We start from the raw sequence: 17618 nt of genomic DNA, 5'->3' as shown, positions 1-17618 counted from the left end.
GCTCCCCGGCCCGCATCTGACTCCTCTCCCAGTGTCCGTGGCCGGCCGCACGCGATGTTGACTCATCCTGTGTACATCTGACATATTTCCTTTTAATTTGTGTCAGGAATGTGCACCAACCTGTGTGTGTGAAAACGGCAGAAACAATTCGACCTCTGTACAAATTTCATATATCAGATCAGAAAGGACCAGAAGAGCAATGCTGGAAGAAGTCCATTTTTAAATCAAGCCCCTTTACCTGTCATCTTCGTCCTGCCCGGCCACCCCAGCCTTCAACCTTTCGATAAACAGGACACGGCTTGCTAGGAGACACCCTTTCCTGATTGCCAAGGAATGTCTGAGCCCCTCACACATCATTAGGAGGTCATTGAGCCGGGCCCCTGCCTTTTGCCTGGGAGCACAGGAGATCAGTCATCACTGCAGGGCCCAATAAGGAGAATTTCGATGGGCTCCCCACTCAGAGCAGACCTGGAGGTGCCTCAGACAGAAGAGCTTTCCAAGTCAGGCTGACACTGGCATTTCCCAGACAGGATCCCAGAGACCTTTTCCTCCTCTGCTTTAAAACAGACACCATCAAGATTTCTACCCCTCCAAGTGGGAAGAGAAGAATCATTTTGCAGCTAGACTACAATGAAAATATTCCCTGCAGGATGCTCTGCCCTGCTTCTGAGGGTGGAGAGAAAATTTATACACGGCGCTCTGTTACAGGATTCCTATGGCAAGGCTCAGAATACACCGCAAGACAAACTGTATCCTCGGAAACCTAACATCTCCTTTTTATTCCAACATCTCCCTGAATGGAAATAACTTCACAGAGCTGTATCTCTAAACAAAAGTAAGCACACAAACTGGGCTTTCTAGAATAGGCCCGCTCCCAAATAATTAGTCCTGCGATCAGATCAGATATCGGGGAAGGCAAGAGAACTAACATTTATTGTTTATTGTGTGCCAGGCATGGTCACTTTGCAATACATTACCTCACTGAAATTACCCCAACAAGTCTGTGAGGTTGGTGGTGCTAACATTCCCATTTTACCGATCAAGCAACTGAGGCCGAGAAAAGTAAAATTTTGCTCAAGATGATGATGTCAAGGCTACGATCAAGATTCTGATTCTAGGTCCAAAGCCTGTACTTTCTCCACTAAAATTCATGCCGAATTTTCATTTTGAAAATACGGCTGCAGGACCAGTAAGGGGGTTTCCAGTTGAGCCTTCCTACTGCAGAATTTTTAAGTGGTTCTTGCAGTTGGGCAGTTGGGAGGCAGGACAAACAACCCAACCCAAATCCTGTGTTTGTCTTAAAAGAGATTTCAGTACTCTACAAAAAAGCCAAATTTGAGGCTCTCAACTGAGGAGAACTTTGAAGTCTGAAACCTGGGGCTAAGAAGTCTTCTGTTTTTATTAATTAAAGAAGATGTTTCAAAATCATGAGATTTATCACGATGACTGGACTTCAGATGTGAAACTCAATATACACACAGACATGCATGGCTTGTCCTTTTGGGTTATTTTTGATCTTCCCTGAGGATCTGCATTTCCTCAGATGAGACCTCTCTGCTTCCTGGGCTGGCTGACATGTCTGGAGGCCCAATTTTGCAGGCCTGGGCCGCTGCTGGCCTCAGGAATTTCAAAGGCCAGGGAGAGAAGGGTGGGCAAGGTGGTTCCTACCCCCGTTTGTTCCTCTATGCCCCCAAGGCAGTAGCTGTGGGAAAGAAGGGAGGAACCCACTCTGAGCCGAAGGAGGGTCCTGGATGCGCCTGCAGGTCCCGGAGTTGACTGGTTTGACGCCCTGCCAAGTTTTGGTTTTGTTATTTTGGTAGTCATCTAACCACGTGGGCTTTAAAATGGTGCTCCCAGCTTGGGCGAGAGACATGTCCATTTGTAGCATGTGGTCAGCCTTCCGTTTCTCGCGGCCATCAAAACCTATCAGCTCTCACTCCAAGGGGCAAACCTGAACCAGATTTTCAGCCACAGGGGTCTTGGGAGGAAGATTTGTGCCTGGCCTGCCATTCTGACACAGGGTATATTATATAACAGGATTCCTACTTTCCAGGCCCTTACAACAAAGCTGTTCAGCAAAGCCTTGGCCTCAGGGCCTAAGAGGAGCAAGATAAGAAACAGCACTGTTTGGACAATGGGGGACACCCACTGAAGCTGGGGTGGTTTGGGACGGTTTCCATCAGTCATCGTGGTTCGACGTGGGTGGAGGACATTCCACAGTAGGGGGGATGTCTGAGGACAAACACGAAGGCAGGGATGTTCCTCAAGCAGAGGCAGGAGGTGGAGTCCACTGGAGTGGAGGGTCCCTCCTGAAGAATAATACCTCACGAGGTTTCTCAGAATCGGTGCCTATTTTCACATACTTATTTCCTTTTGACGGTGGGACCACAGCAATTTGTACCATGGGCAGGACAGATACTGTTGGTTCCATTCTGTAGATGAGGATCCTGAGGCCCCCGATGGGGAAATGACTTGCCTCATTCACCTTCGTTTCTTTACTTTTTTTCTCTTTACTGAAGTATAGTTGACTGTCACCTTAGTTTTTTGCCTCCCAGGGTAGTTGTGGAACCATCTGTGAAGGTCCTCAGTGAACAAACTGGCACTACAGAAATATCATGGCGGCCTGAGGCAGGCACCGAAATGGGATCGCAGGGTAGACTGGTGACTTACTTTGCTGAGATCCTAACTAGTGCTGGCTTGGGCCCCATTGTCCTACAAGGACTTCCTTGACTTTTGGCCTCATTTCCTGGCCTTGCGGCCCGTGAGGGTGGGCGTGGGGGTGGGGTTCAACACGGTTATCACTTGACCTTATCACACAAGGTGTGTCCATGGCTTGTTCCACACCTGAAACAGTGGGGGTGCCTGGGAATTGTCATTTCCTGCCTCGACATGTCCAAGTGTTTGTTTAGCCTTGACTGGTCCCACTGACTCATCATCAGCCCGGGCATGGAAACCAGGGAGGATGTAGGGAAAAGTGGAGAAGCTGTAGGAACACACAGTGGGATCAATGAGGTGTAGAAATCCTAACAATGACAATAATCCCTTACACTGCACCCTGCTTTACCCTTTACAAGGTGCTTTCACTGCCTTAATCCTCACAACACCCTTAGAGAGGAAGGCAAGGCAACTCTTACAAGTCCTGGTCTCACAGCTGAGGAAGTGAGTGCAGGGAGTTACATGAGGGGCAGAGATGAGTTTGGAGAACCCAGTCCCGCGTGCTACACCTCTGCTAGTCCAAGTGTGGGCCACTGGCCGGCACAGCAGTGTCACCTGGAAGCCTGGGAGAAATGTAGCCCCTTGCAGGCCCTGCCCCGGGCTTAATAAAGCAGAATGTGCACTTAAATCACTTCCCAGGGGGTCGTGTGCACACTAGAGTTGGAGAGAGCAGCTCATGCTGTATTCCCCTCACCCTTCCGGTGAGTATATCTGGCTCTCTCTACTCATTTAAAGACCAGGAAATTGAGGCCCAGGGAGAGGATGGGACACGGCCTGTGACAGAAGCAGGAGCAAACAGAACCTTGGTCTTGCAAAGCAGTCCTGGGCCCGCTTAATCGGGCTGACATTCAACTGCTGTGCGCCTTGCTTTTCCTCCTCCCTCCCTGCCCCACAAGTTCAACCCTCAAACCACTCTCAGCTGCCAGGCCCTTGGCCTCTCCCCTCAGTTCCCGCCCCGTGTTAAGTGTTAACACAAGTTCTAGGGCCTACGGTTAACACTCTATTAAAGCAAACAGGGAAGCTGAGACCTCCTGCAACCGGGGAAGAGCCAAGTGGGGGTGCGGAGCACCTGGGGGCCCCCTGGCACAGCTGCCGAGGGGCAGGCCTGAGCTCAGCTGTGTCTGCCCTGCCCCCCGCTCGGAGGCCCTACTGCCTTCGGGAGAGGGCCAGGGACGCCCTGCTTACCTGGGGAGGAGACGCTGCAGACGCCTTGTAAAATGCCCACTTCATTAGTAAGTGTGGAAAATGCCCAAATAACTGTGTTAAGCTGGTTATGATTTTCCCTGCACTCACTGGTCTCCCTGGGTGCCAAGTTTGGCACCTGTGGGTAAAAGCGATTCCTAGGCCATGGCTGGAGCTTGGGGCCAGGATTCCCCCTCCTCCCCCCCACCCCCCATTTCTACTCCATCGAGGCCAATCAGGATGTTATTCATTTCCCTAGCTGAGACGCAAGTTCAAAGGGGCCAGGAGAGCTCCTTGGCCTGCCCCTGTGTGAGAAATGCCAATCTTTCCCATGAGGAGGAAGCAACATATTTTGTTTCTGCTACACTCATGCAAGGAGCAGCCCAGAATGAGTGTGTGTGTGTGTGTGTGTGTGCGTGCGCACGCAGAAACCTAGCTTTTTATCTTTGGACCTATGGTACATAATGGATTCAGAGGAAGATCAGAGTCATCCATAAGGAGAGAGGCAAAAAAAAGCCAAGGCGCCAAGAGGTCCCTCGCAGGGGCCTGGAAACCTCATGTTACTATCTCAGACAGACACGGACCTGTCATCCAACCTTGAGTTAGGGCTAACAGCTGAACAAAAGAATTTCTCATTGCGCTTCATTTGAGTTTTAGAAATGCATTTAGGGTTGAAAAGCTACTTAGAAGAGCTTTCTCACATCCCTCAGACTGTTTAAAAAAAAAAAAAAGTAAATAAAAACCAAGTGTATTTGTTGTAGAAACACCTACCAAATAGCTCAAAATGAACTTGCAAATTCACCAAAACTCTCCTGGGCAAGCCATTAACCCTTTCTGGACTGGACCCCCCTTTAAAATAAAGAGGCCTGGATAAGACCACTGTAATCTTCAAAAGTAGGAAGTGACTCTTCTGTTGTCAAGATCCAAAATGGGTGGTGGTGCCCCATTTACTGAGTGAACCATCCCCCCTCCTTCTCGCCCTGCCTGTGGGGTCCACCTTCAAGGCCCAGCGGCAGTGGGCCTGTGCTCCGACTCTAGCTGCAATCCCTTCCCTCCATTTAGTACCTTCTTATATCTTATTTTAAAGACCATTGTGAGATGGGGGTAGGGGGCAGATCTCTTGGACAAATGAGGTGGTTATAAGGTCACTGAGCTCTCTATTGGTAGAAAGAACACTTGATTAAGAAGGGGAAACTGAGCGCTAGTTCTGGTGCTGGTGTGTTCTAGCAAGTCACCTCCTGGCCCCTCAGTTTTCTGCACTATAAAAGAGGAATAATAACGCTAGTTATTAGGGGCACCTGGGTGTTACAGTCGGTTAAGCATCTGACCTAGGTTTCAGCTCAGGTTATGATCTCAGCATCGTGGGATCGAGCACCACGTCAGGCTCTGAGCTCAGCGTAGAGTCTGCTTGAGATTCTCTCTCCCTCTCCCTCTGCCCCTCCTGCTCATGCTCTTTCTCTCTAAAAATAAATAAATAAAGCTTTAAAACAATAATAATGCTACTTATTATTACTGCTAGTTATTTATAATCCTCAAAATCATGCTAAGATTCAAATGACAACATGCATGATAGAGCCTTTAAGACTATGCTGTGTAACGGGTATGTAAAGTATTGATTTTACCCTTAGAAGCCAGATGGCTTTATATTGGTGGGTCTCACCATTTCCCTCCAGATCCTTTGAGACTTAAGGATACTATTTAAGCTGTTTGGCTTCTGGAGGTATGGGAATGTCCACACAGCCCAGCACACCGCTCAACCCTAAAATGGGAATGTGAAGTTACCCATCGTGTCTTCACTGGAGCTTTAATGCTGCACAAGACACTTAACTGCTACCCTTCAGGGTCAAACAGAGCTTACCCTGAACTTATTCTGATGTCCCAGAGATATCGAAGGACCAACAGCCTGCAGCACAGATCTTGCCACATAATAGGTGCCTAATGGGGGTGCCTGGGTGGCTCAGTCGGTTGAACGTCTGACTCTTGATTTCAGCTGGGGTCCTGGTCTCGGGGTTGTGGGATCGAGCCCCGCGTCAAGTCCCACGCTCAGCGCAGAGTCTGCTTGTCCCACTCCCTTGTCCTCTGCCCCTTCCCCTGCTCACACACTCTCTCTAAAGTAAATAAATAAAATCTTAAAAAAAAAAAGGTGCCTAATAAATGTTTATTGAGTGAATGAAGAACAAACCTTCACTATATTTTGATCTGAAGTGTGTGTCGTGGGTCTGACAAGGAGCGCATAACGGCATTCCCCAGCCACCTGACCTCCAGGCGGCAATGCCCTTACATCTCTCCTTCTGAAATAACTCCAGAAAGAAGGGGTCCCTATGCTCCTTGGAGACACACTCCTTAGTATTCTCCTCAGCAGGTACCTTCTCCCTATAATATTAAAAGAAGTATAATTAATATCTCTACTTATCCTGGAAAGATAATGTCCCAAGATCAAGTGCTTAGGAAATATTATTTATCCTGACTATTCATTCATGACAATGTTTGAATTTCATAGATTTGCAATTTCACAGACCCTCTGAACCACATGTATGCCTAATAAAACACCTTTAGTAGAGACAAAGCCCTTATTTACAAAATTGATCCTGAGAACAGTTGTATTAAACATGCCTCATGATGAGGGACTGTGGGCAGTGTTAGGTCTCAAACATATAAACAGGTAGAGCCAGCTCTGGCCTTGGCAATCACCTAAAAATGTCTTCTTTGTCTACAGATGGTGCCTCTTCCAAACTTCTTTAATAGCTTTTTAACATATGGTGGGTTTTCTTTCTTTTTCTTTTTCTTTTTTTTAAATGCTGGATCACATTCAGGCCCGTTATTCCACAAAATGGAGCAGCCAATCAGACTGTCTACACCAGAGGGCAGTGAGGATGCTCTAGTCCAATAGCTTTCAGAAAAGCAGTGCTAGACCAATTATCTGTCTAAATGCAGGATTTCCACTGGACTCCTGAATACTCAGACAGTTGCTCAGAAGCTCTCCTTTAGATCAGTGGGTGAGCACTTCCATCTCCATGAATCTGAGGAGAGCCACAGAACCAGTGGCTCAAAGGATGGGGACTCTCCAGAACTTTAGGTGGAATCTGTCTGTGTGTCGGGTGGGAGGAGGAGGTGTGGTTTGTATAGTTGGAAAGAGCTCCCAGGTTATTAATCAACAACCTCTGATCTGGAGCCTCATTCCCAGATTTTCCTAATGGGAAGAATCACCTGGGGTGCCTATGGAATGAACGGATTCTCAGGCCCTTCTCCAAGATGATCCAGTGCAGCGGTTCTGGGATAAGGTCTGATTCTTACCTGGGAATTTGGGGAACCACTGCTCTAGAGCAGCAACCCCTCAAATCCAGCCTTATGGAAAAAGTGTCCATCCTCCCCGATCGTGGTAGCTCAGCCATAATCACGTGGTCCCCTGCGGCAATCCAGATACCACGAAGGACAGCCGACTGTGCTGGCAAATTGCTGACTACTCCCCATGCTTCCTCCTCCTTCCCTGACCACCCCCAAGTCTCTCCCGAAGCCTAGCTTTGTTCCCTTGCTCCTCAAATGGTCATGCTTCTAAGGGTTCCACCCTTCACCCCCTTCTCTTCCTTCTCTGTACCTTTCACCTGGGTGAACTCATCCATTCCCATAGTTACAACTACCACTGACCTCCCCCACTGCACTTCTGACCCGGTTCTCTCCAGGCCTCTGAATCCACTCATGTCAGACCAAACGTACTCCACAGGCACCTCCGACTCACTATGTCCAAAGCAAATTCGTCGCCTGACTTCTCTGAAACTTCTTCCTTCTCAAGATTCCCTAAGTGAATGGCAACACTGTCTTCTCAGTGGCCTACCCAGACTCCCCCCTTTCCTCACCCCTACTGATCAGGAAGTCCTGTGGATTTTACTTCCTAAGCCCTGTCCAATCTGTCCCCTACTCCACTGCCACTGAGCTTAGGCCCTCCTCAGTTCCCATTGGGATTATTCCAACAATCTTTATACCAGTCTTTCTGTCCCTTAATATAGCTTCTCTTCACTTAAGTCTTCTTAGTGCCACCAGAGTGACTTTTCCTACAATGCGAATCTGAACATTTTACTCGTTTATCCTCAGGATAAAGCCCGATCTTCTTAGCACCACCGTCTATCATCCAGCCCTGGCCAGCTCTCCAGACTCTGTGCACACCATGCCCCACCTTGTGCTTTGCCCTTGTGCCTCTGAATGGGCTGCTCCCTCTGCCTGGAATGTTCTTCTGCCCTAGCTAAGTCCTATTCATCCTTGAAGACTTAGATCAGCTGGGGGAGTCTACCACCCTCCTTCTCGGTCTGACTTAGGTCTTCCAATAGGCCCCCCACAACACCCTGGCTTACCTTCCACATAGCACCCTGGTCTAGTCAACTCCACAACAAACACTTACTGGGTGTCTGTTACGGTCCAGCCACTGTGCTGGGTGCTGGCAGTTTTGGAAAAGGGGACAGACTGCAAAAAGGAACAATAACGTATTTTCTGGTCTATCTTTCTCACTAGATTGTAGGTTCCTGGAGGGAAGGATCTGCTGCTGTTTTGTTTTGTTTTGTTTTGTTTCAATCTCTGTATTCCAAATGTACAACATGTTGCCTCAGTTCTTGGCACTTAGCAGGAAGGAAAGAAGGGAAGGAAGAAACTGAGGTTGTCTAGCCTGGAGAAGAGATTAAGAGAGCCAAGATTCTAGTACTCAAATATCTGAAGCACAACTTTATGGAAAAGGGAATAGATTTATTTATTCATTTTGTGGCCCCAGGGGCCACACAGGACACACAGAGAAAAGACAACGGGCTGGTGTATTTCAGACCAACATGAGAGGAAGCACCAACTGACAGGACAAGCTGCCTCATACTGCGGACTCAAGACTCAACCCACGCGCGCTCTCCTCCATGAAGCCTTCCGGGGGTCCTCCGGGCAGGGAACGGTCCCTCTGCTCTATCCCCACAGCAGCTGCACAGCCTCTAGCATGCGTACGTGACTGCAGTGACCCATTCTCCTGACTTCCCCTCAGCTTTGTGCTGTGAGTGTTTTGCCTTATTTTTGTATTCATGTTGCCTTAAGACGCAGTACAGGAGATGGTTAAAGGCTCAGGCTTTAGGGCTCTTACACTTAATAGTTGCATAATGTTGGGCAAATTAGTCACCTCTCCTGGTTCAATGAATACCTCTTTAAAAGGGACTAATAAAAAATATGAAGGCTTAAACGAATGTGCTCAGCACCGTGCCTGACACACAGTAAATGCTTACATGCACTACCATCCTGCTGGTCCTCATCACGACTTGGTGAAGTTCCTCCGTTTCACAAAGAAGCTGAGGTATAAAGAGACTTCTCATCAGGCCACAGAGCTGGACCCTGGGGCCAGGATTTTGGACATCTCAGATAGTATATTTCTTCCAGGCTTAAACTTTTAAAGAAAGTTTTCGCCCTGATTTTTCAATCATGCTGAAATGCGCTGACAATAAAAGAAAGTACTTTCTTCTACAACGGAATACAAATGTTCTTTGTGAATTCCATCACCTCTTCCAAAGGAATTATCTTATCAATCAGGACAGAAGCTCAGAGCTCACAGGGGCTGTCGAGAACAGTGCTTCTCGTCCTTTTCACTCTATAGACCCTCTAAATCAATCCCTTGACTTCAAAGAAGATTATGGCACGACACCACCATCACCTTCTAAGTAACAATCACTCCAGCTAAATGCTGAGAAAGTGTGATGCTCAGGTGCATGACCAAACCAATACTCCTGGCCTCACAATTCACTGACCTCCACACACCAATGACTTCACCTTCATTCCTGCAACTCACTCACCTGCAACTTGCAATTGCCTCTTCTGGTATTTGAAGCAAGAAATCCCACATCTTGATCATGAAACTTCCTATTTTTTCTATCTCCCTCATTTCCTATTCTTCCTAATGATGCTTTTCCACCTCATTGAGCCTGCTAGCCCCTGGAGCCCTTCCCTATCATCCCAATCTACTGGTTCCCTCCTGGTGACACTTCTTCACTGTCCATCCCAGTATTCAGGTTCATAAGTCCAATAACACCCTCAACCCCCGCCTCCCCCCCCACCCCCCGCCACCGCCATCACTGCTCCCCCCATCAACCTGCCCCTCCTGCTTTCCCAAACGCATCCAAGATGATCTATCCACCATCCAGCCACCTGATTCCTCTGCTCCCGCTCCTGGGCTGCTGGGCTGTGCTGGAGAAAACCTCATACTTGCATCCACTGGCACCATGACAAATGTACCAGCTAGGCCCTCCCTGCTTCTCAGCCACCGCACCGCCCCCCACCCCACCCCGCCCAACCCATTCATTCCTGGTCAGCTCCCTCCCGTATTTCCTCTTCTTCTCAACCCCCCCAAACCTGTCACAACTCTCTCCCGCATTCTCAGCAGATGACCTGCCAACTGATGGCCTTTGGGATTTCCTTTTTAGTTCTTTCTTTTAAAGATTCAGAAGTCCACGTATCTTAAAAGCAGCCATGTAGGAGTGACAAGCACAGATCACAGCCCCTGAAGAATCACCCAGTCAGCCAGTCAGGCATACTGGAAGTGGAGTCTCCTCTGATAAGAGAAAGCAGCCAAGGGGGTGTCGGCTGGGAACCAGAGAACCGCTCTTCCCGCCTTTAGTTCCCCACTGAATACATTCTGGAAGGTTTTTGATTTTGCCCTTGTCACTTCTATTCTCCATCAGAGAGCTGCTGTTGTGTGAGGCTGAGTGGCATCCTGAGGTGGGAGAAAAAGATGATTAGAGCAGGCGAGTGAGCCCGTGCCCAGGCGGATGGCTTATAATCCAGAAACGACCCTGTACTGCCTCCAAATGAGAAGGGACAGGGCAGTCAGCATTCCTGTGAGAGCTGCAGGCTCGCGCATGCGTGTGGATGGGTGTCTATTTCAGAGTTATCCCAGAAGTGAGGAAATACCTGTCCAAAGGGGCAGAAAGGTGCGAGAGTGACGCCTCCACGCCTTGCCATGGTTGCCAGGCCTCGTGACGACCTGGCCCTGGTTCACGCGTCCAGGCTCATCTCTCCCCCTCCTTCCCTGTGCCTTGCAGGAAACATGAGGAACCTCATTCTGTTCCTCCAGTGGACTATGCTCCCTTTCATCTCTGGGCCTTTACATCTTTGTCTTGCTCACCCCTTGATGGCAGCTTAGACAGAACTTCTGGGGCGCCCTCCCCGACCCTCCCCTAGATGAGGCCAGGTGCCCCTGCTACATGCTCCCACGGCAGAGCCCCCTGAAGCTACATCCTCACAGTACACTCCATGAATATTGCTGATGTGTCTGTTTCTTCTTCTAGAATAGAAGCCCCACGAAGGCAGAGAGAGCATCTGTCTTGTTCTCTATCGTAGCCTCAAAACTGAGGACCTACTTTCTCTAATAGCTCTATACTGATCCCAGAAAATCAGGGGGTTTAGATGTGGACAGAACACCAGTGTCGGTGCACAGAAGGAAGAAAGTCCCGGTGAAGATGAAGCTGGGCCCAAGAGGGAACCAGTCCTGACAAGACCCAGAGTCAAGAGCTACAGGTTTCATGATGCACTGGCCCCAACTCTCAGCACAAGGTCCTGGATGAAGAGGTCCACGTCTCTGATAAAGTAGAAGCAACTGGTAAGAGTTGGCCTTTGAAGACCAAGGGGACTTAACGTCAAAAGACGATGTGGGCAGATGAACTTGGGTGCCTCTAACTAACAAGGGCTTATGTGTTCCAGCTCCTTATGGGTTCCAATGAGACTCTCCGACTCAGTGGCAGTGCCCTCTGAAATTGGAGTTTTGTGCTGCCCAGCCTGCTGCCCAGGCTCCTGGACCTAGTCTCCTGCTCTCTGATCTTATTATGGACACTCACCTGTCTTAGCTCGCCCAGGACCTTCTTGCCAACCAGATTTCATCTGGCCAGCTATACCAAAGCCTGCATCCAGCTGGGCCCTCAGTCCTGATGGAATGAGCTGGCTTCCCCAAAGACTTTGTGGCGGAAGAGAAAGTTGGATGGGGCGGGGGCAGGGCAAACAGAGAGGGTTCCCCATGGAGGCTGCAGAGCTGAACTGAGCAAAGAACATTGCCACAGATTTGTTTTGCTTGTTCCAGGCAAAATGCCCAACTGGCACTGTTTTCGGAAGAACTAAGCTGCTTTTGACTTAGACTGAGGATAATCACAAGTTCCCGGAGTATACTGTTGAGAAGGGACCAGTCGGGAGAGACATTTGATCACACTCAGATCTGGTAGGGGAGTGGCAGGGGCATGTTGGTTATCTCGCCATCCAGTTGTTTGGCAGAAACTTCTGCACACTTCCTCAACCAGTCCTTCTCAATGGGGGCTAGGGAGGTTTCCAAATATACAGAGGCACAGGTCTGATTCCAGATCATAATCAGAATTTCTGAGGCATAAGATTGGGGCCCGGGCATGTACTCTGGGACACTCCTTGTTGCTCTAAAGCCATGACCAGATCTCTGCTCCTGTCCAGGTCAGCGTGTCTGCCTTGGCCAATGTGTTCACAACGGAACATGGCAGAGAGGGCTGACGGAGGCATTTGGTGCCCGCCCTCCATGAATCGACCCACCTCCGTGGCCTGGCAAGCTGGTCAACTAGGATGAGGTGGTGACGAAGAGCTCACTTTCTTGGAGGACGCAGGAATATTCTCAACTTCCTTTAAAAGGAAACCTGTTTATACAGTGCATGGATAGAAACCGCCAACCATTCACTGTGCTTCTCTAGGGTAGCGCTCATCTCTGTATGCTCAATACTATAATGGGTGATCAACACGCACTTGCTAAGTGAATGAGCCACCGAGACCACCTTCGTTTGGGGGTGGGCTCTCTGCCGAGGGGGGTGGCTGGCCCCATGAAGATGGAAGGATGGGGAAACTCAGCAGTTGGGAGATTCCTAGACTGCCATCCTGCCCACTCATTGTGCCTGAGAGTCAAGAAGGAAACATTCTTAAGAACCAAGCTCTGAACCACCATGGCTTAGGCATGTTCTTAGACACCTCAATTCCTTAAAACTAAAATACCATATTCTTTCCATTTAGGAATTGTTATCCAAATTGGCCCTAAAAGGAAATGTTCACTTGTGTCCCATTCCTGGCTGCTAAGTTTAAGATCTTGTGGATATCACAGAGAACAGTCCTGAGTATCTGGGAGGATCTGAGAGGGCAGAGAGGAGGCCAGCCTGTCTTTGGGTGCTGAGTCCTCATGCCGTGGGGGTGGCTGTGAGAGCAACAGTTGTGGCCTCGGATCCAGTCTGCTGTCATGGGTTCTGTGGCAGGCCTGCTGGCCTCCTGCAGGAAGGGAGTATGATGCCAAGAGCCCTGAACTTGGGAGTCTGGAGGCCAGAATCCACTGCCGCCTAGTTGAGTGTCTCTGCACAGATACCTCGCCTCTGTAAGCTTCGGTGTTCTCATGCATCGTATGAGGGTAAGATATCCACCCTCCCTACTTGAGGGGTTGTTGAAAGAACCAAAGAAAATAGGAAGTGTATATATACTTCCCGTCTCTGTAACTTCTGAAGTGATGCATTTTTATAAAATACCAGGATTTCCTTTGAGGACACTGCCTGCCCAGAGGTCCTCCCCTGCAGCTGATTTCTCTCCTACACCCCTTCTCGCTCCTCACTGATGCGGACTTCTCTTCTTTGCTTCATACAACCCGCAGCTTTGACTCTGGTGGCCCGAGACTGTACCGCTCCCTGCCCCTCCTTGTCCAGCCGTCCTCCCTCCCCGCCTCGCCACACCCCTTATTCCTCCAAGAGATGAGCTCCTGACTTCTGTCATAAGTCACGCAGATGATCCAGCAAACTGGCCTCTCAGTTCCTGAATCTCCTGACTTCTAGCGCCCCCCTCCTTTGCCTCTGCCACTCACCGCAATGGCCATTCCTGTGATACAATTAATAGCTGCAAACACGGTCACAATCTGTTGCCAAATTATCCCACCACCACCTATCCTTTTAGTACCACAATTCCAACAACGCTTTGACCCCACCAAGGTCTCTAATCCACTGATCCTGCCTGCCTTGGGTCCTTCTCCTCCCACCCTATGCAATTGTTTTATTTTATTTCACTTTTAAAGATGTATTTATTTATTTGGGGGGGGGGAGAAAGGGGGAGGGGCAGAAGGAGAGTCACAGGCAGACTCTGTGCTGAGCACACAGCTCAACAGGGGGCTCGATCTCATGACCCTGAGATCACGACCTGAGCCAAACCAAGAGTCGGATGTTTAACTGACTGAGCCACCCAGGCGCCCCTGCAAGTGTTATATACAATCCCTCACACACACTGTACCCCTCTTTCCCTTTGCTATACTCCCCTGGTGAAATCAAAACCTTGTTAATCTGCCCACTCCCTGTCCCCACGCAGTTACTTGTAGCTGGGAGAAAAGCACACCATGCTAACCAGTCTTACTTCAAATTTATGATCACTAACTGCAAATGGGCTTTTAATGCTGCCCTCTGATCACATTTCCTCAGTCCATTTGCTCTCCCGCTCTCCTGGCCAGTGACTTCCCATACCTTCTCCATCACTCCCGTGTTCAGCTGAGGACGTCGCTTGCACTTCATCAAGAAAACTGAAGCGATCAGAAGGAGATTTAAAGTCCTAGCACTGCACCTACCCATCCACCTGCATCTGAGTACATATGGTCTCCCTCCCCCCACCACGAAGGCCAATCCATCCACCCATGCACTAGACCCCATCTCCTCTTGTCAGCATTATGCCCGTATTTCCTCTATTAAAAGAATGTCTTGACCCCACCACCTTCTCTCGCTACCGTCCCATTTCTCTTTCCCTTAAAATTCCTTGAAAGAGATGTCTGGACTCACTGTCTACAATTTCCTTCCTCTCTTTGAACCCAATCATGGCGTTGCCCCCACCTCTCCACTGAAACCGCTCTTCCAAAGTTAATGACCTCCATATTACTAAATCCCACGGCCGCTTCTCAGTCATCTGACCCGACCCATCAGCAAATCGAGTCACTTGGCTCTAAATGTTGAGACTCCCAAGTTCACAAGCAAAGGCTTGGTCGGGCCAAGGACGGATCAGAGAGAGTGCCCAGGGAAGTCCCAGTCTGTGCTCCTTCAGGTCCTCCCTTCCCCGTCTTCCTGCTGTGGCCTTATCGCCTGGGTCTCAAGTAAGCCGGTGCCTGGGGGATCTACTCAACTCACTAAACCAAAACCTTTTCTTCACTGGATTTTAAGGTATAATCCAGGGATGCAGGAGAGGAGGATGCTGGCAGTGAGGGCAAGGGGCAACTGCCAGCTGTGCAACATGGCTGCCAACCATCAGCTTCTGCAGGCTCCACAGAATGACCTTCCTAGGAGGTCACACGTTGCCTCTTGAATGGACCGTAATGAAGTCCGAAAGAACATGAGAAAATGGGAGAACCTGATGGCTTTTTGCAACTTTTTTTTTTTTAAACCAAGATGTTAAACTCTGGCTCACTGAGAAAGAGTATGAAGAGGGAGGGACGTGACTGCCATGAAGGACAGAAGCGAGGGTTCATTTAATTTGTTGTTTTTCCTTTCTTTTTTGGTAAGGGCACCAGACAGCCTTCCCATTTGAGGACTGATAAGGATTTGCCTTGGGACACTGAAAAAAATAAATAACTTTTCTCGGTGTCACAAGGGAAAATGTATTCTTCCTGGGAAATGGGAAAGGCATTAGTCAGGGTGAGGGCAGAAGGATCTACTCCCACGTAGGCTGGTTTGCCAGATCCGGTGGTGCCAGATCGCCTCCCAGCCCAGAATGGGCCTTCTCCTCTCAGGCTGGGTTTAGCCTGACACACAGCTCCCAAAGCCCCTACCTCCACTCGGCAGCAAACAATGCCAGAAAAACATCTGCTACCCCCTAACCCTCCACTTCCCAAAAGAAATGATTAAAAAGTTAAAGAAACACTTCCATATGGAAGAACCCTAACCCAACAGGTCACCACAAAGATACTTCAAACACAATAAAACAGGAAGAGCTAAAAAAAGCAGAGAAGTTCACAGAACCCACACAATCTTTTATATGGGGGGTGGGGAGCCACCCTGAGTAACTTTACACAGTTCAGAACACCATTTGGCAGTTAAGTATGTCCTTAATCTGCTCAATTTGCTTATTATAGTAAAGGTTTAGGAGAATTTGAGAGTGGTGGCCAAAAATACTGCAATAATCTCTATTCCTAAAGTAAACTCACAGAGTGAATTAACTTCTTCAACTGAAATACTGTGAAGTTGAAGTCCCTCCCCCCTCGACGTAGAGACTGTCCACAGGGAAGCCACGGTTTCTTAAAAGCAGAACCACTTCAGTGGACTTAGGTTATTCATCCCACAAGTATTTATTGGGTGTCCAAGACAAGCCAGGTCCGGTACTAGTCACCAGGAAACAAAATTAAGTGTAACATTGAATTCACCTTCCCGGTACTTACAACATAGAAGGGATACTGTAGTCCCTAAGTTAGAACTCAGACCTTCCACAGAAGGAGGGATAGAGTAGAAGCGGGGGGAGAGGCCACCCGGCAGAGAGTGCAAGCTTTGGAGTCACACAAATCTGGCTGCTTCCTTCTTAATTGTGCCACAGAAGTGTGATGTGGAGCAAGGTCCTCACTGAGCCTATGGTTTCCTTAGCTGTAGAATGGGGATGGAAGGAGCTTCCTTGCAGGGTTGCATAAGAATGAACAGAAATGAGGTGCCAGGGTGGCTCAGTCGGTTAAGTGTCTGCCTTCGGCTCAAGTCATGATCCCGGGGTCCTGGGATGGAGCTCCACACTGGGCTCCTTGCTCAGCGGGGAGCCTGATTCTCCCTCTCCCTCTGCCTGCCACTCCTTCTGCTTGTTCTCTCTCTCTCTCTCTCTCTCTGTCAAATAAATAAATAAAATCTTAAAAAAAAAAAAAAGAATGAACAGAAATACACATAGGTATTCCACCGATTGTTGATACTAGGGAGACTTTTTCCATCTCTAAAGCCCTGTGAAATGCTGAAAGGCCTCAGCTAAGAACCCTGTAGATATTTAAGGCCAGAGGAACAGGGAATGGACAGAAAATGACCTCTAACGAGGGAGAGCAAATAAGAAAAAGGAAAAAAAATAACACCAACAAAAAAGTCCCCCCGGTATTTAGTTTAGGTGGACTAGAAATAGTGATTTTCTTTGGAGAGTAACAAAATCAGAGGCAGTTCACACGGAGTTTGGCAAATCAAGGGCCAAGGGCAGCCTGTCAGGAGCTCCGCAGGACGATGACGGGAGCTTTTTCTTGCTCCAAGGGGAAGGCCTGGGGCTGAGGGCGCTGGGTAAGGCTGAGCCTCCCATCCGGGAGGTTGCAAGCTGACTTCTTTGGCTACCTCCCTTGGGCCTTAAATTGCTTCCTGAGGCGAGGACCTGGCTAATGGTTTATTAACAACAGGAAGAAGCAATTACCTTGGAGAACACGGAGTCATATGCCCCACCATTAGCCGGGAACACCGCACTCTCTACCAATAACCTCCAGAGATATATGAACCAGTGACTGCCCCCACTTCAAGAGTCTGACACCCCTCTCCTCCCTACTCCACCCGGGTGAGGTGATTTTAAACAACGTGTGGCAAAGGGAGCCCGAGTTGAGCTCTGAGTTAGGAAAGTATAAAAGTTACTTTGGGTTCTGCTGCTGCCTTTTCTGTGTGACGTTGGGCCTTTTTTGTGAGACCCCCGTCCACTGTGGGCAAAATGGCGTGACGTGTTCATGCCCCCAAGCTACCTTCCGCCGACAGAGGAAAACTCCT

The 17618-nt window shown here is 49.0% G+C and overlaps 1 protein-coding gene and 1 long non-coding RNA gene across 12 annotated transcripts in view; one reads left to right on the top strand and one right to left on the bottom strand.

Annotated features, from left to right (window-relative positions):
- Positions 1 to 6039, top strand: part of LOC123854217 (uncharacterized) — a 45701-nt gene extending 39662 nt beyond the window's left edge. For all 3 annotated transcript variants that reach the window (XR_008507202.2, XR_006793286.3, XR_006793285.3), the window contains one exon: positions 107 to 6039. This is a non-coding gene — a long non-coding RNA (uncharacterized LOC123854217). The remainder of the gene's footprint in view (positions 1 to 106) is intronic.
- BCAS3 (BCAS3 microtubule associated cell migration factor) overlaps positions 1 to 17618 on the bottom strand; it is a 599947-nt gene that overhangs the window by 32079 nt on the left and 550250 nt on the right. The gene's annotated exons all lie outside the window — the stretch shown is intronic.

The sequence above is a fragment of the Mirounga angustirostris genome, unplaced genomic scaffold (assembly GCF_029215605.1).
Source record: "Mirounga angustirostris isolate CCGP_5_RB_7025 unplaced genomic scaffold, mMirAng1.0.hap1 SCAF_17, whole genome shotgun sequence".
Lineage (NCBI taxonomy): Eukaryota > Metazoa > Chordata > Mammalia > Carnivora > Phocidae > Mirounga > Mirounga angustirostris.
Note: the sequence above shows the minus strand (reverse complement) of the source record. Positions and strands in the feature narration are given on the sequence as shown.